The sequence below is a fragment of the Trichomycterus rosablanca genome, chromosome 9 (assembly GCF_030014385.1).
Source record: "Trichomycterus rosablanca isolate fTriRos1 chromosome 9, fTriRos1.hap1, whole genome shotgun sequence".
Classification (NCBI taxonomy): Eukaryota; Metazoa; Chordata; class Actinopteri; order Siluriformes; family Trichomycteridae; genus Trichomycterus; species Trichomycterus rosablanca.
This window is the reverse complement of record NC_085996.1, coordinates 32,589,579-32,615,063: the sequence shown is the minus strand read 5'-3', so window position 1 is coordinate 32,615,063 and position 25,485 is coordinate 32,589,579. Positions and strand designations below refer to the sequence as shown.

The 25,485-nt window shown below is 38.8% G+C and overlaps 1 protein-coding gene across 6 annotated transcripts in view; it reads right to left on the bottom strand.

Annotated features, from left to right (window-relative positions):
• LOC134320706 (1-phosphatidylinositol 4,5-bisphosphate phosphodiesterase beta-4-like) overlaps positions 1–15,924 on the bottom strand; it is a 114,885-nt gene extending 98,961 nt beyond the window's left edge. For 5 of the 6 annotated variants that reach the window (XM_063002257.1, XM_063002259.1, XM_063002260.1 and 2 more), the window contains exons 1-2: positions 15,726–15,924; positions 10,210–10,253 (exon numbers count right to left, since the gene is read on the bottom strand). The gene's annotated coding sequence lies outside the window, so the exon portion shown is untranslated. Of the gene's footprint in view, positions 1–10,209; positions 10,254–15,491; positions 15,531–15,725 lie in introns of those variants that run through there. The other variant, XM_063002258.1, reaches the window with a different exon arrangement.
• Between the last annotated feature and the right edge of the window lie 9,561 nt (positions 15,925–25,485).

The following is a 25,485-nucleotide window of genomic DNA, read 5'->3' as shown; positions in this document are numbered from 1 at the left end:
GACGTGCATTTTTGGACGTGGTATATTTAAACCCCTCGTCACTTCTCGCGTGTGTTTTTGTGACAAAACATAGTTTGGGAGACCAGAGAAGCTCGCCTGCGATTCCAGTTGGCGATAGATCGTGTAGTGTGAAACCCTCTATCGCCGATCAGTCGCGTAGTGTGAAAGCCACACCGACTTAAAAGACTCCCGATTACAAGAGATCCAGTTGTGTAGTGTGAACTGTACAGCGACCTGACGACTTGAAAAGTCATGTAGTGTGAACTTGGCATAAGCTAAACCTAATGGTTCAGCAGACTATTAAAGGGTTCATTTAATCTGAGGTGATCAGAAAGGGGGCATTTACTTTACACACCATTGTGTAATGTTATCAACACTAGCATAAACCTAAACTGTATGATCTCAGTGTTTTGCAGCAGTCTGACTTGGTGCACAGTGACAGATTGAGAAGTGAGGATCCTTAGGCTCTTTTCTGTGTTATGAAACAAAGGTCAACAGTTTAATTGGAAGTGCAAATTACGTTCACATAAAGCATTCCCACCAGTGGTTTGAGCCACGGGATGAGTGAACGTGAACAGAGGGATGTGTTTCCAGTGGGGGGCTGGAATTAGAAAGTGCAGATAATAGCTTTTGATTTGCACTGTTCCTAAGTATTTTTAGACCTGCGTATGCAGTCCAGGAACAGGATTCGTTTGACCGATTTCTATGTTCAGGGATAGACATACAACCTGAACAGTTAGCACTGGTGTGATGGTGGGAATATTCCAGGTGATCGGGGTCACATTGTGAATGTTTTATAAGAGCACATGTAGTAATGTACACTATATTGCCAAAAGTCTTCACTCACCCATCCAAATTATTGAATTCAGGTGTTCCAGTCACTTCCATGGCCACAGGTGTATAAAACCAAGCACCTAGGCATGCAGACTGCTTCTACACACATTTGTGAAAAAATGGGTCACGCTCAGGAGCTCAGTGAATTCCAGCGTGGTACCGTGATAGGATGCCACCTGTGCAACAAGTCCAGTCGTGAAATTTCCTCGCTACTAAATATTCCACAGTCAACTGTCAGTGGTATTATAACAAAGTGGACGCGATTGGGAAACGACAGCAACTCAGCCATGAAGTGGTAGGCCACGTAAAATGACAGAACGGGGTCAGCGGTCACCAACTTTCTGCAGAGCCGATCACTACAGACCTCCAAACTTCATGTGGCCTTCAGATTAGCTCAAGAACAGTGTGTAGAGAGCTTGATGGAATGGGTTTCCATGGCCGAGCAGCTGCATCCAAGCCTTACATCACCAAGCGCAATGCAAAGCATCGGATGCAGTGGTGTAAAGTGGAGATGTGTTCTCTGGAGTGACGAATCACGCTTCTCCGTCTGGCAATCCGATGGATGAGTCTGGGTTTGGCGGTTGCCAGGAGAACGGTACTTGTCTGACTGCATCATGCCAAGTGTAAAGTTTGGTGGGGGGATTATGGTGTGGGTTGATTTTCAGGAGTTGGGCTCGGTCCCATAGTTCCGGTGAAAGGAACTCTTAATGCTTCAGCATACCAGGAGATTTTGGACAATTTCATGCTCCAAACTTTGTGGGAACAGTTTGGGGATGACCCCTTCCTGTTCCAACATGACTGCGCACCAGTGCACAAAGCAAGGTCCATAAAGACATGGATGAGCGAGTTTGGTGTGGAAGAACTTGACTGACCTCAACCCGATAGAACACCTTTGGGATGAATTAGAGCGGAGACTGTGAGCCAGGCCTTCTCATCCAACATCAGTGTCTGACCTCACAAATGCGCTTCTGAAAGAATGGTCAAAAATTCTCATAAACACACTCCTAAACCTTGTGGAAAGCCTTCCCAGAGAAGTTGAAGCTGTTATAGCTGCATCTTAAACCCTATGGATTAAAAATGGGATGTCACTTAAGTTCATATGCGTGTGAAGGCAGACGAGTGAATACTTTTGGCAATACAGTGTACTGTATATAAGCAAGCACAGAAAACTTTTACAAACACAGACAAAAATGCTATTAAAAATACTATTATTGAAAACAGACCAAGTCAGCTCAATGCAAAACCTAATGCTAATACTGAGCTGCACTTGCGTGGCATTTCTTCTTCTATAGAGACCGAACAATTATGCCACAGGCTCAAATAAACGAATAACTTATCAGCACACATCTAACACACTCCACTGCAAATATTTTACTTAAGCAAATATTTATATACTCTCAGTCTTAAGGGACTTTTAGTCCACACTACCACCAGTATATTCAGTACATTTCTCTTCAACCAATAACGATGAATGCACTACAGGGCCAAAAGTATGTAGGCACCCCTCCTGAATATTTCAATATTAGGTTTACATTCAGGTATTTCAGCAATGCCTATTGCTAACATTTAAAACTTAAATTAATAAATTATATGCCCACAACACTGTAGCAACAGTAGTTTTAGGAAAGCCCTTTTCTGTTCCAACATGACAAGCTTGAAGTGAACACAAATACAAATAGCTTTATTGTCACTGTACAAGTACAATGAGATTCAGTGTGCTCTTCTTAGAAAATAGAATAAGCTTCGCAAAGCTCTGACCTCAACCCCATTGACCATCTTTGGCGTGAACTGAAACCAGCCAGGGCTTGCACAAGAGAAGTGCCTAGCCTCATAAATGCCCATCATGTTTTACACACTTTGGTTACATTTATGACAGGACAGGTAATCACTGGTTACACAAGTTTCATCAGTTCAAGTTTTTAATGTCAAACACAGTCATGGACAATTTTGTATCTCCAATTCACCTCACTTCATGTCTTTGGACTGTCGGAGGAAACCAGACCTCCCGGAGGAAACCCACGCAGACACTGGGAGAGCAGGCAAACTCCACACAGAAAAGACGCAGACCACCTCACCTGGGAATCAAAACCAGGACCTTCTTGCTGTGAGGGGAAAGTGCTACCCACTGAGCCGTGTCACCCTTATAGAATGGCGTATCACATGAACACATACTTTTGGCAATATTAGATATATTTGAAGAGTACATTATCCACCACAGCTGGCTACATTGCAAAATGTATGGCTTCCATAAATTTAAAAGATGAAGCCTTCAACTTAGCATTGCATAATTAAGCAATAGAACACTTGAGGTCGTGTGTTATCGTGATAACACACGACCTCAAGTGTTCTACTGCTTTTATACAACATTTTTTACAAAATAAAGAAAGAAAATAAATCAAAGAAGCCCTGAATTTCATATTAAATATGCTTTAATATTGACAATACCTTCCGCCAAAAAGTAGTTCCACAACAAATATAAAGTTTAACACTACAAAGCAGACATCCCAAGTTGCAAAAACTCATTTTAGGGAGGTAAGAACAACAAGAAGAAAAAGGCAAGAACCTCCGAAGGGAAAAAAGAAATAAAAAAACTCTCACACACACCAAAGGATTATGGGTGATAACAGAACTTTTAGGAGCTGCTAACTGGGCTATTAAGCTAACTGTTCGCGTTACAAACACATTAATGTTTCCTACATAGTGCACTAGATTGTGTATCAGATCGCGGATTTATGTTCCCTACACAGTGCGCTAGATTGTATATCAGATAACGGATTTAAAACGCGATCGGGAATAAAGTTGGTGTCGCCTGCGTGCGCGTTTGTGTGCATGAAGCTTGTCGTTACTGGCAACGCGTCAGCGGAGTAATACAGTTGTGGTGTGAAAAGGCTGTGCTGTTATCATGAATATCAGCACGGTTAGAACGCTTCTCAACCCAGCAGATTGTAAGGTCGGAACTAACTGTTGTATAACTAGATCTCACACATTTACACATAAACCACTTCATTTTGGTGACTAATGAGGTCTCATATAACTCATAAGTCTAATTTACATTAAATTCAGCAGCTCTAGTGTCCAGACATTTTACAGCAGCTCGCTTAATACCAAGATTACACCAAAAATCAGAATCAAGCTTCCGTTCAGGTCTACATTGTGACACAGCCAAACAGGAAACGACTGTAAACCTTGCACTACCATTTCTTGGTGCCACTGTTTCAAGCAAAACTCTACAAAGGCTTTAAATAAAGCCAACAATAAGGTGCTGTAACGGTAGTAAAATTGGTTAAAAGAGTGCCAGACAGATTAAAAGCCGCTTCACCTTGCGTAACACCTTGAATTTAATCCCTCACACTGCTGCGACAACCAGCTATTAGACCTCTATTTTTAGTTTGGCCATAAGCAGAAGCCATCAACAGGCATCATACCAAACCTTTCCGGATTACAGCGCCAGCTTTCCAGGATTACATTGATGCTTTTAGCTGTTTTATTGATTAAGATGGTGCATTGTTAATTACCTGTAAAGCCGAGTATTGAAGTTTAAAGGTGACAGAAAATAAAACATAGTAGGGAAATTTACAATGAAATGACAATCAGTAGAAGGTTACTAGATGTTATAAAATGCAGGTGTGCATAATATACAAGGGACCAAAAAGGTTTCCACATTTTAGAATGGCAGGAGGGCAGGAGGAGTAGTAATTGGTTGTGCCTGAGAGACTGAGAGACGCTTATAGTCTGGATGTAGCGCCATCTGATTTCCACCTTTTTGGAAGCTCAAAGAAGCTTTAAGGGGAAGAAGATTTTCATGTGAAGATGATGTGAAAGCAGCGATGCATCAGTGGCTACATGCTCAACCAAAACCATTTTTTGCTGATGGCATTAAAAAGTTATATAAAAAGTTAACAAGCATCTGATGGTACCTATGTAGAAAAGTGACGTATTTCTTTTAATTCTTCAGAAATAGAGTTTTAAAAAGTGCGGAAACTTTTTAAGAACCCTCGTAGATGATCAGGTGTAAAGACCAACGTTGACACCAAGCTGACACTTGGGTGTTTCTTCTGGAAAATATGTTTATTGATCAAAAATTAAAATCCCTTTTCCAGCATAAATAAAGTCGTATTTTAAGTCAGTGCCTTAACTGGTGATGTTAATGTCCAGCTGACTGTCATATAATTGATGAAGTCATTGTTTGATTAACGCTGTAGTCATTTAAATCCATTTTTTACAACTCATAGTTGATCATCACCAGGGAGAGAGCTGAAGTTGTGCTAAAATTTGACTTAGCAAAATTCTACACCCCCAGCGTGCATGCAGCAATTCGCCAAAACACCTTTTACCCGACATCGGTGTCACACCTGCTATTAAATGAAAAAGCCTCTTGAAAAAGCATGCTGTGAATTTATTACATATTTAAAATCATAAACAAGGAGACTACTACACAGTTTAATCCTAAATGGGCAATTTATTTAGCAATGTTTAGCTGGTAGTACACAGTATAGAGCGGCTGGTGAACAGAAGTACGTGTGTGACATTAGTTCTCAGCTAAAATGCTCTAGATTATTTCTCATGTCTCAGTATAAATGTAGGATTTTGTTGACTATGATATACTTACTAATAGAATTCAGAGGAGCTGTAAGATATTGGGTGTGTTTGAAAACCTAGTGAGCTGCCTTGCTGTCTTACTGTCTACATAGGCAGCTGCCTAAGTAGGGAGGATTATAATAAGTCATTAACCTATAAGTCAGGTTATTCAAACACACTACTTAGACAGCAATTCCATCAGTTTTCACTTACTTAGCTTACACAGTTAGCATCATGCCATTCAAACCAATGGGATGAGGTGGCACAACGCGCTAGCATGCAGAGATGTTCACAAGTCACAAAATACGAGTCTGAGTCGAGTCACGAGTCTTTAGGCTAGAGTCAGAGTCAAGTCACGAGTCAATAAAATATACACAAAACATATATTGGAAATGTAGCGTAGAAATAAACAAATAAAATGTCAGTTCAGATAAAAACAACAACAGATTAGCGACTGTATTTTGCCTTTACTTTCCTAGGTACCAGTTAAAAGCTTAAACTGACGTTTTGTTTTCATTGCAAATTACTGCACAGCGGCCAAAATCCCAAACACAGCAAAAAAATCCATAATACTGCTTACCTTAGCTTGTCCCATTAGGAATATAATCAGTTATTTTGTAAATGTGCTTACAATTAAAAACCTCCAAACTTTTTCCGGTTGTGAAGTAAACTCAAACTCGTTAGAAATCCAATCAAGCGTTTCATTGACAATCATCTGTGTGACGCTGCAAACTAAATACATGTAAATAACAGCATTTCTTACTAAAAATTAAAATCAGAAGGTCTGATTAGTTCAGAAAGCGGTTCTTACAATCATTAGCGCCAATTCTGTAGGAGCGTTCCATTCACATTATCTGTTACTGTGAAGTGCACTACGTATTCCACCATTTTAAGTAGGGAGCGACGCTTCATCACTACACTGGAAGCTGGCTGGAACATTTATCCATTGCGTGCGTTGCGGGTTAATACAGCCGGAGCATTATTAGAGAGCAGAAAATGACATGATCAGAATGATGTCGGATCATATATATATTTAATTGTCACACATAACTAATGTTGCTGACTTTTGTTGTCCACAAGTCATTTTATGCGAGTGTCGAGTCAAGTCGAGTCTGAAGTCGCTGTGTGTGCGACTCGAGTCCCCATCTCTACTAGCATGTCAACTAAAATCTCCCTCCGTGTCCTGAAAATGGTTACATTCGCTGACAATCCCGAATTTACAAATAAATGACACTGCAAGTTTATACAAATTCAAAATCAATAATAATTTATTTACGTTTGGAAAGAACTCGTTTCTCTGTACCGTCCGCCATATTTTTTTATTTTTCTGTGAGAAAAGTTGTGCCGCACTGAATGCTGGGATTGCCTTCACTATTAAGGCAGCATCGGATACTCCCTCGTTATTCTGTCAAAATAGCGTTCAGATTTAAGGTGACTTAGTAGGCAGCATTTTAAGGCATCTAAGAATTCAAACAGCCTTCTTCTCGGGAGCGCGTGTAGGATAACGTAAAATGCTGTCTATGTAGAGAGCTCACTAGGTTTTCGAACACACCCATTGTTATTATTTCTCTATCATTAGCCTATTTAGTAATTCCTAATTTTATCATGTTTAAATACTGTAATGTTCTACATTCTAGTCATGTTAAGCTGTTTTTAATTTATTTAAAAAATCATTGTTGACATAAAAACTCAGTGAAGTGCTCAATATTTTAATGGGTTTAATGTAAACAGTTACAGAAGAATCCAAAATGATAATGAAAAGAAAAAACAATCATTTAATATACTGTGTTCGATGGTACACTGTGTAGAAAAATATCAGCACCATGTTAGAAATTCAGACTGCGGTAAGCCTGCAGCAGTACATTACTTTATGAACCTCTCAAACAGTTCATTTAATAATGACATGAACAGAAATAGTGGTTAGTTAGGAAGCAGCTTAAACACAGCACACAATCATCTGAATGTTTTACTCATCTACAGCTGGTGCAAAACAGTTTCTCTCTTGTATTTTCTGTTATAATGGCATCGCGGGTAAATAATAATTTTGCAATGCTCTAGCATTTTGCAGCAATAAAGATTAAAGTTATAGTTCAGCAATAATAATAGGTTCACAGTTATAATAACAATGAGAAAAATTTCATCCCTATGACATTTGTATTTTTTCTGTGACTGATTACAGTTTCTACAGCAGTCGTGTTTAGAAACAAACATAGACACAATAATCCTTTATGTTTTTTAAAGTCTTTTTGTGCTCTATACATTGACAAAAGGGATAGCAAAGAAGCTAACAGAAGTACTCAGAAATAGCATTGTAGGCACCTAAATGGAACATTTGACACATTCTGAACTCCTCGGTTTGAAACTCGGTGTTGCCACCGGTCAGCTGGGCGCCATCTGGCAGGCATAATTAGCAGTGCCTGCAGCAGATACTAATTGGCCACCATATCTGCAGGTAGCCTAGTGGCAAGACGTAGCCTAGAGGTACTGGACTAGTAACCAGAAGGTCGCTGGTTCAAGTCCCACCACTGCCAGGTTGCTGCTGTTGGGCCCTTGAGCAAGGCCCTTAACCCTCAATTGCTCAGACTGTATAATGTAACTGAAATGTAAGTCGCTTTGGATAAAGACGTCTGCTAAATGCCGAAAATGTAAATGTAAATGAAACAGGAGTAAAATCCAGATAAACACATGTGAAGCTTTCAGAGTGAATCTGATGGTTATTCCACACAAATGCAGATTTGTCTCATATTCGCACTTTGAGGACGTTTTACCGCTCAAGCCAAACGCTGAACAAAGCGACTTTCATTGTTAATTTGAAATTAAATAAATAAATGTTTTAAAAAAAAAACTGAAAACGAGTTTAAGGGAAACGTTGAGTTTAAAGGTACAAATTTCTTGAAGAAGTGAGTTGAGTTTTAAAGATTTTGAGTTTAGGGGACATTGAGTTACAAGGTACCACTGTATTATAAAGTTAGTATGAATTCAACAGAAAAAAAAAAAACTGCTAATAGTAACGGACAGAGTCATTTTGGCTATTTTTAATAACAGAGAAGGGAAAAACCTGCAAACCTGTCAGAAAATGGACCACTGACATCACTGTGCCTGTACTCTTATTTTGTCTAAGCTGCCCTTTTACTGATAAATCATTAACCTCATGGTTCCCGTCTCATTGATTTTTAAAAGATGATGGTTCTTCCTGTGTAGTACAGACAGTGATGTCATTTGTCCAGAGATGAAAATGAATGCAGGTTTTGGGAAATGTTGGGTTGTTTGTGGAGTGCTACAGACAGAACAGATAGAATGAGAATGCTGTTTAAAGAAGAAAGAAAAGTAATGGAATAATGCTGCCTTGCCATGTTTCACCAACCTGGAAACCGACTGTGTACCAAACAGCATAAACAGCACGTTCATGAACTAATATCATCACAAACATGGGACATATTATTTTTGTGAAAATACTGCAGTAATTCAATATCAAAATGGCCCCAAAGAAAATGCAGAGAAAGCGCATCTATTACTATTGAAAAAAGAAAGAACTTTATTATGGTGTATGGTATGGTTTATGTATGGTGTATGTATCAGCACACGTACTGTACTGAAATGTGATGTGTGTTTATGTACAGTACAGTACTACTGTGTATTGTTGTCTATTATTGTTTATTACAGGAATGCCTATTCTATAATTTAAGGGAAATTATACATGTATTTATAACAAAAAAGACCATTTAAGACATTAGAAAGGTTAGGTAAGGGGGTGGTTTGGGAGGTCTGGCACGGATTAATTCTATTTACATTATTTCTTATGGGAAAAATAGGTTTAACTTATGAACATTTAGACTTAAGAACAGCCCTTCGGAACCAATTAAATTCGTAAGTCAAGGGTCTACTGTATATGTTTGATAGAAATGGGTATTTGACAGATACCACAGTAGAGTGGGATAGCTGATAAAATGTGTCTTAATAATAATATCTAAAATGGCAGCAGATTAGTTGCTTTGTTTTGTTTGTTTGTTTTTTATAACGACAGAATTTCCATTTGTGATGTTCATGGCAGGAAACTGTATTTGTTGCTTGTTTTTCAGTCTCATATAATATGCATTTAGTCCTGTGTTACTAAGAAATTTAAGAATTATTTCATTATTATCTTGCGTGAGGGTTTCTTTTAATGTTTTAGGCACTAGGGTCTTTGTCTTTCACTGTTGTTAGATTTGTAGCACTAATTAATCTAATGAATACAGTTAAGTGAAAATTGCATCCCCATAATTATGTATTCTGTTGTTAAAATGGAAAAAGATAAACAGTACATTTAATTTAATGTGTTTAACAAATATTTACAAACTATTCCACACAATATGGGTGTATCATGTAACAAGGTAGTCAAACCATTTTGAGCAATGTGCAAAGTACAGCCATCTAACAAAATACAAAACAGGCAGTTTCTAAACATTTTAACATTACACAACAGGTAGTTCTGAAAATCTAATAACAGAATATTTTTTTCACAACACTTGTCTCGCTACACTTACCTCTAGTTGCTAAGTAATGAATTATATTTACAGTATTCTTCTCTGTTCCTGCATACAACTCCAAAATACAGTAACTGGATTATCCAAGAGCAGTAAAATGTAACCATCTTGGTGAGGCTACTATTGATATTACCACTGCATGTTCACTCATTTCATAATTAATTCAGTCAAGTGTTTTGGACTTGGACAACAAAAAAGCACAAGAGACCCTGAGATGTGAAGAAAAGCAGACCCAGAGACCCTGAAAAGAAGAACGGAGAAGCTGATCACTCACCAGTGCTGCATCTAGTGCTTCAGTATAGCAGCAACATCTTTTTTCTGAGAACAACAAAGAAAGAGCCATAAACAAGATTTTATTTGACCTCAAACTGAACAAAAGATTTCATCATTTATAATCAGCTGCTAGACTCTGTTTTCAAATGCTTTACAGCAAAAGAAAACAGCCATGAAATCACTGTATCAGCAGTCAATTTCATAGATGGAAATAAAAGCTGGTCACTCGTAATCGATTTGTTAGAAAGACTATAAGTAACTGTGTTTTTATCCATCAAATAAAACACCCTTACAGTGTGAGCAGCCTCTGGTTCAGGGGTTTAGTGCTCATATTTATTTCAGTTCTGTAGTAAATTTATGAACCTAAAGTAAATATATAAACTTTAAAAGCTGAGGTGGAAAAAAAAGACAAAACCAAATATATTTTCTAACCAATCTTCTCACTGGCCCAAGGTGCCAACTAAAGGCTCAGTGCTGTAGAACCGACAAAGCTGGTAATATACACATACAAGTAGCAATGCACAGAATATAAATGTACTTATTAATACATTAAGATTAACAACAAAAGGCAAAGTAATGTAAGGTAACAATAAAACAAGTAGGTGAAATATGTACCAGTATTAAAGCCAGATTCAAAGCATCTTAGTTAAACATTTAATATTTATAAATATACTCTTAATTTGTTCATGCCCTTTTGTCCATGGCAAAGATAAGATAAGAATGACTGATTCTGGAAAACTGTAATATGAAAGTCCAAAACAGGTGTATACATGCTCCCCCAATTCCCAGATTTACTTGCACTATTATTACCAATGACCATACTGTTAAAAAAAAAAAAAGAATTGCCTCTGTTATTGCACATATGTCACATTGTACACCGACTAGGCATAACATTATGACCACTGACAGGTGAAGTGAATAACACTGATTATCTCTTTATCATGGCAGCTGTTAGTGGGTGGGATATATTAGGCAGCAAGTGAACATCTTATCCTCAAAGTTGATGTGTTAGAAGCAGAAAAATGATTTGGATTTGAGCCAGTTTGACAAGGACCAAATTGTGATGGCTAGACGACTGGGTCAGAGCATCTCCAAAACTGCAGCTCTTTTTGCAGTGGTCAGTATCTATCAAAAGTGGTCCAAGGAAGGAACAGTGGTAAACCGGCGACATGGGCGGCCAAGGCTCATTGATGCACGTGGGAAGTACAGGCTGGCCAGTGTGCTTCGATCCAACAGACAAGCTACTGTAGCTCTGAAGAAGTTAATGCTGGTTCTGATAGAAAAGTGTCAAAATACACAGTGCATCACAGTTTGTTGCATATGGGGCAGCAAAAGGGGGACCAACACAATATTAGGAAGGTGGTCATAATGTTATGCCTAATCATTGTATAATTTTAGATTATGATATTTTGTAAAGGGGAACTTAAGTTAAAACAAGACTTTTTGTAAAACATAATTTCTTTTCTCAGAGAACATAACTATCCAAAATGCATATCACCCCTGTAAAAAAGAGACGTCTCCTTCGTTACTCAATCAACCAGGTTACCCACTGATTTAATAGGGTCATGTAGAATATTAATCTCACTCATTTTCTGGGTCTAGAACTCCACCAGACAAGAGTGAGAGCCATAATATCCAATGGTAAAACCTGGAACAGAGCCCAGTGATCGCAGTAAATCACAAAACATCCCAAAAACATGTTTAAAAAGCTGCAGTGCCCACAATATAAAAAGACCAGGCAGTATAGCAATTCTGAGAGGGTTGCAATGAGTGTCTTTAAAAGTGAATGATCCCCAAACCTTTGGGAAGATTTATTAGGGACAGCTAAATTAAAAGTAGATTAAAAAGTATCCTCCAGACCACCCAAGAAGGATGGGCCCTGCTGAGTCTGGTTCTTCTCAAGGTTTCTTCCTGTAATTTTCAGGGAGTTTTTCCTTGCCACAGTCGCCCTCGGCTTGCTCAACAGGGATTTTTGTATCTGTTGGTCCTGGATTTTGTAAAGTTGCTTTGAGACAATGTCTATTGTAAAAAGCGCTATATAAATAAAGTTGACTTGACTTGACTTGAAAAGTAGATTAAAGGGACCAGGGTAGTATAATTTCTGGAGAAAACTTAATACAGGAGTTTACAGTAAGAGCATTATATTAACAGCCAGGTGGTTGTTGTAGTGTGATGATGTGGGGTGCTTTTCAAGGTCAGGTCATCTGTCTGTAAACTAAGATGTTGAGTACTGTGAAAAAAGTATTTGCCCCCCACCACCAATTAAATCAACCAGTTAACCAAAATCAATCGGGTTTTAACTGGGTTTAATTTCTCTAGCCAAACCAAGGCATGATTACTGCCAGACCTGTTAAATCTCTTGAATAAAACCTTTACATCTGACAATGTGAAGCAGATTAGACAGTCTCAAAAAGCAGCAAGCAATACCATGTTCTATACAGAAAGGTCTGGGACTTTTCTGAAACTCGGAGAGTACAGAGAACCTCAATGAGAGCCATTATCCACAAATGAAGAAAACATGGAACAGTGGTAAACCTTCAGAGGAATGGCTGGCACACAAAAAAAACCCCACAAAAGATCTTTTGGGTAACGGGAACAGAACAATCGACTGCGGCGACCGAAAATACAGGAGCAACTAAATAAGGAAAAAAATATAGTTTTATGCTACAAGCAGGGCAGTCAGGTGTTGAGGATATGTTACGGTTGAGATAAAGTTGACTAAAGCATCCCACTGCTAAAAATGGGTGCAACTCAGAAAAACGTTTATGTTTTGCCACCCTGTCTGTGGTAATTTAAGTTCATATTTGTGATTTAGGGCAGCAGTAGCTCAGTGCTTAAGGTACTAGACTAATAATTAGAAGGTTGCTGGTTCAAAACTTATCACAACCCAGTTGCCACTGTTGGGCCCCTGCACACAGCCCTTAACCCTCGATGAATTCAGTTATAAATGGTATGGTATTCAGTTATAATTGTATGTTGTTTTGGATAAAAGCATCTGTTAATTGCCAAAGATGAAATGATTTTTGGTTTTGCCTGTTGATTTATCCAGTTATTTTCTCAGACCTTAAATAAATAAATAGTAGAAGTAGTATTCTTCAACAGATAAGCACAAAAAAGTGAAGACAACTGAACTAGCTGAATCTTTACTTCAGCAAAATATGATGCAGACTACTGTTTATTATGATTAACTGCATGTCTCTATGTCATCATTAGTTTTAAGGGTAAATAAAGTTGCCATATAACATTATTTGCAAATATATACTTAGTTACATCTAAGTTCCCTTGTCACCCTTGGGGAGACTCGTTCAGTAAGTTCCAAATTTCTTAGTCCACAAACTGCAAGTCAGCTGACAGACCACAGCCCTCAGGCTTAACCATGACTTCAGATCTTTTAAATCAAACATCTGCTTTAAGAAGACATTAAGCTGCCACCAAATTTAACAACCCTGTTTAATCATATATTTAAACTATTCATGATCAATACATATATAATTGTATTACTATTTGAACCCCAATCAGGTCCTGCACCGCGATAATTTTTATACTAAATAAAACAAAATGCTTACAAAAAATCCCAAATTTATTTACTTGGACTAACTTATAGTAATGTGTGCTTATATTCTTATACCCACATATACAATATGGTAATTTGCATACTATTCTTGGAAGAGGGTTATTTCCTTTACAATTTACATACAAAAACATGTTATGCAATTTATTTGTTGAGACAGATGCTCAAACCATGCAGGCCATATGTGTGTACAATTACACACACTATGTGAAGAAAAATATTTAGATTAGGTTTTAAACAATTGTTCAGATTTAATTACATGTCCCAGTTACCATATTAGTAAGGTCAAACACACAGGACCAGTGGCTATATGTTCATATTTAAAACATTAATGTAAATAGGTCATTTGGGACATGTCAGCTAAGACTTTATGTTTTATGTATGAATATCCAGGTTTGTATTTGCAGTTCTTTCTATATTGTTGTTAAACCAAGATTGTTCAAAAGCACTGTTTTGTTAAAACTTTCTAACCAAACCGTTGTAATAAATATTGTGCATAAGAGAAATACTGTGATATTATGTGCCAATGTCAGCCAACACCAATGACTAAATAACATAAACAAATCGACTTTATCTTAGCACTAGGGACACAGTAACAAAATCGCATAGTAATGTATCCACTTCTACAATTCCTTTTGTAGGTTCATTATAATAAAACCCAAATTGTTAAAGATAATCACGTACACTACCTTTGCAGGGTAAAAAACATTACAATCTACATTTTATACTGTGTTGAATGCTGACACTTGTTTAACAAACCTTTATAAAACACCACCAACAACAGCTACATATTAAACCAGTTAGCTGTATCTGAAATTTGGAACATATTAGCTAAAGCTGGTGTTGAAAGATTGTTACGCCAATGTTGTTAAATATTAAAAAATAACTGGGTGAGTAAAGATAGACCTGTCTCTGAACAGTATTTTTAACATCAAGTTTTTTGACATTGTGTTGATGTAACAGTGTTTTGCTGGACTGGATAGTAATGTTAGATTTTCTTCACAGTGTAACTGTTGTAACTGTTGTGTTGCATTAATGTAAGAGTTATTTTAAAATCATCAAATGTGCATTTTTTTTTCTTGTGATGTAAAATATTAATATTAATATTAGAGTTGTGCCACACACAACTTTGCCTTATGCTTATCCCTACAGTGTGGGCCAGCTGTCACTTACAAAGCTACCAACATCAGTTACTGATACAGGTCAGCATTCTGGTTTAAACTTGAGGTTTGTCAAGCCAGAATTGTTAGACATTTGTAAAACATTGTCCATTAGTTAAAGCACATATACAGTATTGATGTGTCCACTTTTAGAACTGCATTTGCAGATTTAACCTCATTATTTATCAAGCCCAACTTGTTTTCAACTACAAATTGGTTAAATAGTCATAACAATAAACCTACTTTTAAAGTCAATATGTAGGCATATGCAGTAATGATAATATTACAGTGTTTTATTAGACTTTAATGTATGCATTTGTTTAGCTGGCTAGGACAACATTGTGCTTGCGAATCCTGAAAGTGCTAGTTAGCCTGGAAGCTAACGGTCAGTAACGTCTCGTTTAGTTTAAATGTGAATTAACGCTCGCGCGGATGTAACGGTTATTTATAAATAGTAACGTTACGTCTGCACATGCCTGTTTTATAACAGGAAAAACAAAGCACTAATACTACAGCCGCATCCAGCACACTTTCCATTCTCATTTCCCTTACATTCAGTAGAAGATGTCTCTGTCACTGCTTCCAATCTCCACTACTAGTATAGAAAAATAACCACCGAATATGGTAATGGAGTTAAGCGCTTTATCCACTGTAGCCGCTCCGCCATCGTCTCTCCTGCTCACAGCGATGTTCGCTTAGTCCATCCCGGACCTCCCAACTGAACCAGCCGCATTCAGGACGCACAATTAGAAAACACAGCTAACACACAATAGCGGTGGATCTTACATGAACAGATGCAGGTTTGAGGATGCAGAAAGTCCGCAGTCCACGGGCTTGTTTTTTTTTTTCTCTCTCCCGGTGTTTCTCCGATGTCCAGCTGTTATCCTCCCTCTGTGTCCCTTCCTCTTGCTAATGCTGCCCACTCGTGTTACCTCTCGCCCTCCAGTGGAGAGCCACTAAAGAAACCCTCCGCACACCTCCCGTCTCCTCCCTCACTCTGGTAAATGAATGAAAGGTTAACAGGGGGAGTGAGTCATGCACAAGTTGCCCTCCCTCCCTAACTACTTTCCTCCCTACCTTTCTCCATCCAGCAGCTACAGCGGCTACACAGCGGGAGGAGGAGGACGACGGCTTTGTGTATTAACAACAGTCCACTGTACTGTACTGTACTAAATGTAAAGTCTCAGTCATTCAGCAACACCTGCTCGGTCTGTGTGTTAATCAATATAAGACAGACATTACATGAAAATGTCTGAATTACAAACAGGTTATATGAACAGTGGCGGTTCTGGGGGGGGGGGGTGCATTAAACGGTGATTCTTTGTTGATCTGTTTACATCAAACTCAAGAAAATGTAGACTGAATACTGCATAAATAAAATGTTGAATTCTACTGAATATCGACTGTTTCCTTTTAATGCCCACAATGCACATTTGGGCAGAAAGTAATTGGCCCCTCTAACATAGCCTCTGGCCCCTGCCTGGCCCACCCACCTCACATGGTCTAGAACCGCCACTGTAATATGAACTGGGTAAATTGTAAATTAAAATCATATATCAGCTACAAAATGCTTCACTGATCACCACTTTCATATGCTACAAAAAGCAACCAACAGAGGATCACATCGTGGTAGCCCAAACACAAGTACAATGAGAGCAGTCATAAAGAAAAAAGGTCAAGACAGGGATAGATGGACACTTTACATTTTACAAGACAGTTACATTATGTAGCTAAATACCTTAAAGTGCAGCTACACAAATAACCACATAATTAAATGAGCACCTCTACATGCCAGTCTCAGCAAAAAGAGTGCATTAACAGCTCAGACAATCTTGAAAACGGGCAGCATGGTGGCTAAGTGGGTAGCCTCTCAGCAAGAAGGTCCTGGGTTCGATCCCCAGGTGGGGCGGTTCAGGAGTTTGCATGTTCTTACCGTGTCTGCGTGGGTTTACTCCGGGTGCTCCGGTCTCCTCCCACAGTCCAAAGACATGCAAGTGAGGTAAATTGGAGATACTAAATTGTCCATGACTGTGTTGTGTGAACTGATAAACCTTGTGTAATGAGTAACTACCATTCCTGTCATGAATGTAACCAAAGTGTGGAACATGACATTAAAATCCTAATAAACAAAGATCTAGTGTAAGGAACACAAAACCTGGATTTCTGAGCACGAATAAGAATATAAAAGTCTTTTTAAAATTTTGCTATATTTTCTATAGTGGTAACCTAGTGGGTAGAGCTGTGGACTATCAATCAGGGTTGTGGGTTTGACTCCTGGCTCTGCCATGCAGCCACTGCTGGGTTCTTAAACAAGGCCCTCAACCCTCTCTGCTCTGAAGGCGCTGTATGACTGACCCTACGCTTTGTCCCCAGCTTCCAGTGCGAGCTGTGATAAACAAAAAAAGAATTTAATTGTACTATGTACATATGTGTATGTATATATGATAAATAAAGGCTTTCCATATACACCTGAATGGATACATATGTTTGGAAAAAGCCAAAGGACACCTTCAAACAACAACTTTTTTTTAAAAATACTCAAAAACACTGTTACATCGCCTTTCCTCTTAGTTATATTTTTGAACGTTTGGGAACCGAGGATAGTAATTGTTCCAGTTTTCAAGTGAAATTTTTGTCTATTTTTGCTTATTATAAGACTCGGTCGACTTTAATTCTCCTCTTTAGGATGCACCACACATTTTAGTAGGTATCAGATCTAAACTGCAGGCAGGCCAAATATCTCTTAATGTCAGTAAAATCTCTCTAGATATTTCAATATATGCCTCTGTGTCAACGGTACCCCCATGCTGTGGGCACTGATGCATCCCTGTACCATGACAGATTTGGCATCTGGATGGTCCATCTCGTCTTTGGCACATCTATTTTTCTCAACAAAAAAAAAAGAAAAGCTGAAACATGAACTGCTGAACAAGCTGAATCTGACCACATCACAGTTTCCATTGTCTTTCGGTTCATCTGAGATGAGCTTGTGCTCAGAGAACTTGACAGTGTTTCTGCATAGAAATGATTTACAGCTTTCCCTTTGCATAATATAGAGTTGCAGGTTGGATTTCTTGATGCATCGGGCAACTTTGTTGAGTGACATGTACTCCCAAGTCCATGTGGCTACATTTATAACAGTAATATGACGGTATGAGGGCTTGAAAGTCATGCACATTCAACAGTGGTTTATAGCCTTTACCTTCACAAACTAAGATCTCAAAGATTTTTCCCTGAACTTTCTGTAATATTATAGATGGTAGATGTCGATCTAAATTATTTGCAATCATGTATTAAGAGATGTTCTTTTTGAACTGATTGATAATTCCTTCACAAATTTTGGCACAAGACTTTATTTGCAAAGACTGAGCCTTTGGTAGATCTGCCTTTTACTTGTACATTTACAGCATGCATCAGATGCCTTTATTTAAAGCAATTTCCGATTGTAGCCAGTTACAGGGATCAGGGCCTTGCTCAGGGGCCCATCAGTGACAACTAGGTGCTGGTGGGGCCTTAACCAGTAGTCCAGTCTTTGTAAATATGAAAGAATTAAGAATTTAATGCGGGCGGCATGGTGGCTCGGTGGGTAGCACTCTCGCCTTACAGCAAGAAGGTCCTGGGTTTGATCCCCAGGCGTGGTGGGTCCGGGTCCTTTCTGTGCGGAGTTTGCATGTTCTCCCCGTGTCTGTGTGGGTTTCCTCTGGGAGCTCCGGTTTCCTCCCACAGTCCAAAAACATGCAGTCAGGTTAATTGAAGACACTGAATTGCCCTATAGGTGAATGGGTGTGTGTATGTGTGTTTGTCTGCCCTGCGATGGACTGGCGCCCCATCCAGTGTGTTACTGTGTGCCTTGCACCCATTGAAAAGCGGTGAAAGGCTCCAGCTCCCCCCGCGGCCCTAATTGGATAAGTGGTTAAGAAAGTGAGTGAGTGAGTGAATTTAATGCCTGCAACACTCTCAAAGAGTGAAATAACAGTGAAAAATGTATAGAATAATTCCCCCATAATCAGATAAATTATAACAGGTGAGAGTGCCATGATTGGTTATAAAAGGATGATTCACCTAAAGGCCCGGTCTAGTGTACATTTCTGCTTTGTGCCCAGTGTTGACTGATAGTGCTGGACCTATGGCAACCTTGACCAGCATCAAACAGTTGATATTTTTGAAAATGAATGTTTTTCAAATGAGCTCTGAGACGTGTTTTTTCAGAGTGAGCGACTACAGCCAACACAGCAGATGTGACATGCAAAAGTGTTGGCATAAAAGTGCCAGTATCATATTGGCTATAGAGAAACTGTGAAAAAAATAAGCTACAAATAAAAACAAACACAATAAAAAGCAATAATAATTATAGCAGTAAAATCACTAGTTTACTCTGAGGGTAAACCTTGGTAAAATATTTTACTGTTTACTAGCTATATATCTACTGTATATAATAATGGAAAATGGGAACAGCTGTATATATTAGCTGCAAATATTAACCTTGGCCATTACCTCCCTAAGGATAGAATTCATTAAACACTGTTATCTAACATCTTTTCTTCTCTAGGCTGATGAAAATGTGAGCATATTCCCTGTAGTTTAGCAGAAGAGGAGGCAGTGTCAGTGGTTGTGTAACTGCAAGGATCATATTAAAAACGTATTTGTTCTGGCCCTATGCTTGCTTAATTAGCTGACTTCCTGTCAGTTGGAATGCAAGGAATGCTCGTGGCGAGCTGAGTTGTTGTCAAAGAAGTAATAACATAACAACTCATTTACATTTATTTCTTTAAAGAAAGTAAATTCACATGCCAATTAATATGGAATTTTTATCACACTAGCAACTCCTCTGTAAAACTTTCCCAGATATTATACTAGATTCCGAAACATCATGCTGAACAGTTATTATTTTATTATTTTTGTATTGTAACGTTAAGTAACATGGTTTCTGGCTTGTGTTCCAACTCATTCCAAATGTGTTGGCTGAGGTCAGGGCTCTGTAAAGGCCAATGCACTTCTTTACATCAAACTAAGTAAACCATTTCTTTACTGTCATGAGTGTGTGAGGGGTGCTATGCTAGCCCAGCATCTATTGTTCTATTAAATCTATTGCATTCAAGCCCATACACTACAACACTACATTTTCTAGAGCTTTATTCTATTTCCACTAAATGTTTCAGCTGACACTGTACATTTAACACGATTGCATTATAGTGGTTATTAGACTGCCAGGTAATTGTGTTTCACCTGCTCCAGTGTATAATGGTGATAGTACACTACACTAGGCACTGCTTGATATTGTACATGGTGTACACAGAAACCCAATCAATAAAGCTGCTGAAAAACAGTTTTTGTTCAAACGTTGCTTCCAAATTGAAATTCAGTAGTGAGCTTTGATGCTGTTCTGGGAGCCTATGTGGGGTAGTGCTTGATGGCTTCCTGATATTTTCACCTTACAATCACTCCACAAATCTGCCTGGGGATAGAATACATGTGTTAAACTGATTTATTACAAGAGGGGCATCCTTTAACAATGCTATGCTGAATGTCACTGAGTTCATTACCAATCATATTGCCAATGTCTGTCCATGGAGAGGATATGCAGTATGCTTGATTTTATGCATCTGTTAGCAAGAAGTGTGACAAAAATAGACAAATTCACGAGTTGTGAAGGGGTGTCTTTGACTTTTCTCTTGCAGTGTATCACATCTTACTGCTGTAACCGATGCTTAATCACAGTGTCTTTACAATCATGGTCTAAGTAATCTTAAATAATCAAATGGAAACTGGGTTAATCATGACACACACACACACACACACTCATACATAAAAAAAACGTAAGAAAACCTGTCACAACACAAATGATAGAAGTAGGTTATAAACAAAACCCCCCTAGTGGATGAACACATGTGGATTGAGCTTTGATAAATATCAGAGCAAAGGCCACACCTGCATGGCTATCACAGTGGCGTTCACTTTGAATTATTCTCTTTCATGTAGGCTGTGTGTCTCTACATTCATTTTGCACCTTCTATTCAGTAATCTAACCTGTTGCACTTCATTTTGGTTACTGTTTTCATCACTTTCAATCACAAGTGTTAGGTGCTTGAATTTGGAGTTTAGGACTGGACTGTAATTACACATTATAAAAGCCTTGCTCCGCTCAGGTGGTGCAGTGGTAAAACACACGCTGTTCACCAGAGCTGAGATCTCGAATACATCGTATCGAATCTCGGCTCTGCCTGCCGGCTAAGGCTGAGCAGCCACATGAACAACGATTGGCCTGTTGTTCAGATAGGGGCGGGATTAAGCCGGATGGGGACTCTCTCTCAGACTAGTGCAATTACGACCTCTGCTGGCTGGTGGGTGGCACCTGCACGGAGATGGGAAAGAGTACGGTAGAGGGTGTGGCTCTCCGTACACAGCGCTGTACTGCAATGCACTCGTCAAGTGTAGGTGATAAGATGTTCGATTGCTGTGCACGTGTCAGAGGGGACGTGGAGCAGCCTCGTCCTCCCCAATCAGGAGAAGGGACCAGCAGTAGTGAGAGGATGATTGACAGGCAGAAATGGGATGCGATGGGAGAAAAAGGGGAAAAAAAATAAAAATAAATAAAATAAATAACCTTGCTGAGTTTTTAACAGCTGGGTCAAAAAATTCTCATGTAAACATAAAAATGATTGTATAGATTTAATTACTGCAATGAATCTTAAGGGGTGTTGTTCGTACAGTATAAGCTTGTCATAAACAGCTATCAGAAGGACTGCTTGGTCAAATCTGATGTCAAGTGATAGATTCAAAAACGTATTTGGCACCCCCTGGATTTGTTTTTTTTCCATTTTGGCACAGGTAATCATTTTAAATCTTGCCTACCAAATGTAATAACTGTTTTTTCCTTCTTTAGCACCTGCAGCCAAATGCTGTCTCTTATACAACTGTGATCAGTTGAATCAAATGTTAGCCCTTACCTTTTGCGAAATTGTTATCATTCACCCACTTTGAAGGGCTTTCAATCGTGAAGTGTTTGTTAATGGTCCTGCCACAGCATCTCAATGAGGTACAAGTCAGGACTTTTACTTCTACAACTACAAAACCTTGATTTGGTTTCTTTTGAGCCATTTATAGTGGACCTGCTATTGTACTTCAAAGCGGTGTCTTTTTATATTGTTATTTATTTTACTAACAATATTTGTCTCTTCCAGAAATGACTTTAATGGTGGCACAACCAAACCTTTCTGTGTACTTGACATGGCTGGATATGTTATTTTTAATTGACATGTAGGTTCAGCAGTGTTGACAGTAAGTAATCCGGTATGTTTGTAGAATAACTGAACTATGTATCAAATAAATTAGACTAATTCATTGAGTTACTACTTGGGTAATTACCTTCTTAAACAAGACCAGTCAGCTCATTAATAACTGAAGTATCTAAACTTGGCCAGCTATGCAAATTTACAGCTTTAATTCATTAGTGGCTCAGCTTAAATTCATGCATGTGCATTATCATGAAAAAAATATTTGCCCTTTTATTTTAACTTGTTTTTCTTTTGAAGGAAACCTGCTGTTCAGCCCTACCTGGCCCTGTGTGCAAACCTAATTACCTCCTTAGCTACTAAATCAACTAGAAAACCAAATTCACTTAACAATTGGGTTTAATTTCACCAGCCACACACAGGCATGATAACTGCCAGACATGCTGAATCTAAACATCACTCTAAACCACGTCTAGTAATGTTATTTATTAGGATTTTAACGTCATGTTTTACACTTTTGGTTACATTCATGACAGGAATGGAATACTCATTACACAAGATTCATCAGTTCACAAGGTTACATCGAACATAGTCATGGATAATTTTGTAGCTCCAATTTACCTCACTTGCATGTCTTTGGATTGTGGGAGGAAACCGGAGCTCCCGGAGTAAACCCACGCAGGCACGGGGAGAACATGTAAACTCCACACAGAAAGGACCTGGACCGCCCCACCTGAGGATCGAACCCAGGACCTTCTTGCTGTGAGGCGACAGTGCTACCCACTTAGCCACAGTGCCGCCCCATCTGGTAATGTGAGGCAGGCTAAAAGATCTCAAAAAGCAGCAAATAATGCAATGTTCTAAACTAATTCAAATAGAAATGTAAGACAAATGTAATAAAATGTATTCATTAGTTTGGAAAAGGTTACAAAGCCAATGCTAGGGCTTTGGGTCAAACACAGTCAATCAGAGTAAACACCATTATCAACTTGGAACATTGGTGAACCTTAACAGGAGTTGCTGGCCTACCAAGAGTTTACCAAGTCAACGACTCATTCAGGAGGTCACAAAAAACTCAGATAAACATCTACAGAACTGCAGGTCTTACTTGGCTCAGTTAAGGTCAATGACATGTTTTCACAATAAGAAAGACACTGGGGAAAATGCTATCAATGGAAGAGTTGCAATGACCTCCCAAGACTTTTGGCATATCATTTTGTGAACTGATGAGTCAAATGTGTGACTGGTAGTTGTGTGATGGTCTTGGGCTGCTTTGTTCTGAAGACTTGGGCGACTTGTCATAATTTATGGAATCATGAATTCTGCTCTTTATTAGAAAATACTGAAGGAGAATGTTCATGGCAGTTTGTGACTTATAACTTAAGTGTAATTGCATTATGCAGAAGGAAAGTAATCGGAAGCACACAAACAAGCCCACCTCTGAATAGCTCCATAATAAAGTTGTCAAGTTCTGACTTGAATCCCATTGAGATTTGAGATTGAGATTCCAGTTTCCCTTTGCATTGTGGAGACCTCTGTTAATTTATATAAGTTGTCATGAGTGGGTAATGGAGGCATCATGCAGACCTACTGTATATACGTTACCACAAAGGTAAACGTTAGTTATGAACAAAGTTAGAGGGTACTTGAGGTTAAAAGCACTGAGCTATAGGAAATATTTACAACCAACAGAAGCCTATAAGCTTTTCTCACTTTAAAGCTGGTAAGGCAATCTGAAATATGGCACTATGATTTACTGCTAATGAAAACTCCTCATTCAGCTTCAATAACTTATCAAGGGCAGCTGGTCAGGCTCTGGCACTTTCTTTTTTAACTTTTATATATATACTTCCCAAACAAAGTTATTAGCACAGGTCTATCTCATCCACAGATTTACTGCCCACTACAGGGACCAGGAAAGCTCAAGTCCACTCCACATATGACCAGCTCAAACACAGACCTTGTGAGATATTGTCAATAATCTGGCATTTACTGTTGACTTCTGTGGGTCATAGCAGGTTAATCAAAGTAAACGCCATGGACCAAACACTGTGGACACTTTTCAGCCACATCTATTGCAAACAGCTCTAAAAATTAAGCATACAATGTTTGTCTAATCTTTTAGGCAAACATTGACAGTAAAACGGTTTAGTGACTTTCAATAAAACATTATTATGGGATACCACTATTTTAAGAAGGCAGTTTCTCAAATGTCTGTCATGCTAGACCTGCCCCAATCAAATGTTCATGTTGCTATTGTGAAGTAGACATCAGGCAGCATCATGGACCAACAAGCATGTACATAAATGGGTTTGTGGGTCACTCAAGCAGAACAGTGGTCTTATTACACTAACCCATCATCTAGGACAGGGGTGGGGAACCTTTTACCCACTGAGGGCCAGATTAATAATTACATATCTGGTCACGGGCCACAGACTACAATGATGCAACATACAGCCAAATAATATATAACAATATCTGGGGGCAATGACGTCGTGGCAACACGCAACTGGTATGTGGCAACATAACTCGTATTTGTTATGTCTGTTGTCTCGTCCAAAGTTCAATTAATTGCATAAAGCCCAGACAATAAAATCTAGGAAACATATGGCGGGCCACATTTGATTGAGCGGGGGGCCGTATACGGCCCACGGGCCGGAGGTTCCCCACCCCTGATCTAGGAGAACCAAGTTTAGTGGTGCTACTGGCCAGTTCAGGTGGTAAACAGACATGATTAAAGGATCTCTTGGGAGGGCAGGCCAAACTGTCTTATCAAGGAGGAATAGCATGATCATTTGAACGTTTAAAGACGCTTTGTAGAAATTTGTCTTTGGTGAAAAAAAATCCTTGGCAGAACATGTGACAGAGGAGGTATGTGCTACACTGCTGCCCCCTTGGCCTGAGTTGGTGTCAAATAAACAACGGCGGTCACCAAAGTGCATAGTGGAAATTGGTGTTTTTAAACAAAATGTTGCCATTTTTCTGATATGCAAGTCTATAGTAGTGCAACAATACAGAGCCTTTGTGTTGTATTTTGCACATAATGTGTAACAGGGTGTGTTGTGAGGCAGCAGGTGAACCCCTGTACCTGTAGAATTAAAGAATTAACCCAGTATGTATGATGCTTAACCAAGACAGAACAATAGTGTGGCTAAAAAGCCCCAACAAAAAGGGGAAAAAAGGGTCAACTACTTATGGGTCAAATTACCAAATAAGGGATTAATTTGGACATTTAACCCATAAGTTGTTGACCCTGTAGTTTAGTTTTCCCAGAATACGTATCAGATAAAGCAGCAATCAAACAGACACAGAAG